The sequence below is a fragment of the Sinocyclocheilus grahami genome, unplaced genomic scaffold, assembly GCF_001515645.1.
Source record: "Sinocyclocheilus grahami isolate Dianchi unplaced genomic scaffold, SAMN03320097.WGS_v1.1 scaffold561.1, whole genome shotgun sequence".
NCBI lineage: Eukaryota > Metazoa > Chordata > Actinopteri > Cypriniformes > Cyprinidae > Sinocyclocheilus > Sinocyclocheilus grahami.
This window is the reverse complement of record NW_015505740.1, coordinates 38525-40787: the sequence shown is the minus strand read 5'-3', so window position 1 is coordinate 40787 and position 2263 is coordinate 38525.

Sequence of the window (2263 nt, the reverse complement as noted above, 5' to 3'; positions counted from 1 at the left end):
TTTCAAAGACTTTCTTTACAATAAAAGTCAACAGAGTGAACCAGTCTGTTTCCGGAATTAAAAATTCAATTCAATTTCTCCACAGAGGAATTGATTTTGAACAATTACTTATAAACTTTTAAAAACTGACATGCTGTGAGCTACAAGGCTGTTAATCAATGGCACATGCTTTTGTTAAAGCCATCAGTCTGCATTATTACTTTTTAAATAGTGTTAAACAGCAAAATTCCTAATGAAAAAAACAGCATTAACCATGATTTAAAAAAATATATAAAATATCCCCAATCAGACAATGCATCACACAAATCGTGCCAAAAGAACTCTTTAGCACCCGCCAATGAACCACTGCAAATTGTCCAGTTTAGGGATGCACGATATTGGATTTTTGCCGATAGCCGATATGCCGTTATTTGTCAACTCATTTTTGCTAATAGCTGATGCCGATACCAATATATTTCCTTTTGTTTGGAAACAACGCCAAGTCTCTTCTGTGTGAAAATTATAAGAAAATTAGTTTTTAACAAGAACTTATTTGTTAGAATTAAATAAACAATAATGAATTTCTTTTATAATGACAGTAAATTGAAGCTTTGAAAATAACTATAAATAGACTATATATCAATTGCTGAATTGTTTTTCAGAAAGATGCAGTGGTAACCTTAGCATTTTATTTTGCAAATAACATTTGTAGATGGTCTAAAGCAGGGGTGCCCAAACTCGGTCCTGGAGAGCCGGTGTCCTGTAGAGTTTAGCTCCAACTTGCCACAACACACCTGCCTGGATGTTTCTAGTATGACTAGTAAGAGCTTGATTAGCTGGTTCAGGTGTGTCTAATTGGGGTTGGAGCTAAACTCTGCAGGACACCTGCCCTCCAGGACCGAGTCTGGGCACCCCTGGTCTAAAGCAAAAGAGTTGTAAAAATTCAGAAAGTCTCTCAGAGCTCATAATTTATTTTAAAAGTATTACATATTACACATTAATGAATAAATCAGTATACGTATATCAAATTATTTAATTTGCAAGTGTCCTGTTTGTGATTTTTTTTTAATTTATGTAAGCTATAGCTTCTGAACTTCAAATCAACATGACATCAATTACTGCTTTATTTAACCAGAAACACAGTCTAAATGTCATTTGTGTATTTTACTTTAATTAAAAAAAAGAAGTAGGCTAACAGCGTCCCCTACGGAATTAAAACACCTTACCGAAGGGGCATTAGGACCCGGGGGAGGCTGCCGCTGCACGTGCTATTACGGTTTAATCTATCATACACTGAACACGCCATTCTGTACATGCTTTCTCAGTTTAAATGCAGCAATCCAAAACAGTGAATCTAATCATCATTCAGGCAAAACTTTGCTTCAAGAATGAGCCACACTGCTGACCTGATCTAATCGCTAGCACACCCTGAGCACATGTGAGTAAACGTATTCCTTCTATCGGCAAGAAATATCGGCATCATTTTTCATATCAGGCCGATGTCGATATGTACATTTAAAGCCATTATCGGACGATTCTGATATCGGTCCGATAATATTGTGCATCCCTGGTCCAGATAGTTTCCCTATGCTCTCAAACTACGTAAAGGGTTAGTTCACCCCAAAATGAAAATTATGTCATTAATTACTCACCCTGATGTTGTTCCAAACCCGTAAGACCTTCGTTCATCTTCGGAACATGAATCAAAGGGGTCATATGATGCAATTTCAAATTAAAAAATTTAATTATTTCTCTTTGGAGTGTTACAAGCTGTTCGTGAATAGATAAGATCCCTAAAGTTGCAAAGACTAAAGTCTCAAACCCGAAGAGATATTCTTTATAAAAGTTAAGACTTGTCCATGCCCTCCTAAAACGCCTCGTTTAAACACGCTCCCACATGTCTACGTCACTGTGTGGGAAGATTTGCATAACACCGCCCAAATGTTCACGCCAAGAAAGAAGGCGTAACTTTTACTCTCGCTGTAGTATTGTTGCTGCCGCCATGTCGTGGAGACGCTGTGTGTTTCGTTGTGAAAGCGAAACTACTTTGTTTGGCCTTCCAAAAGAGGACAATATCCGCTTCGTCATGTCTAGAGCTGATCCGTGCTGGTCGCTGAGGAAATACATCAACTTCGAATACTTTTTGAGCGCAAAGAAAACAAAAATAATTTATTTAACAATTCTTCTCCCCCGAGTTACGTCTTCCGCCATTTTGGAGAGTACCCAAGAACGTAATCAGCGTTGTTTACGTTCGGGGGAGAAAGCACGCGCATGAACATAATCT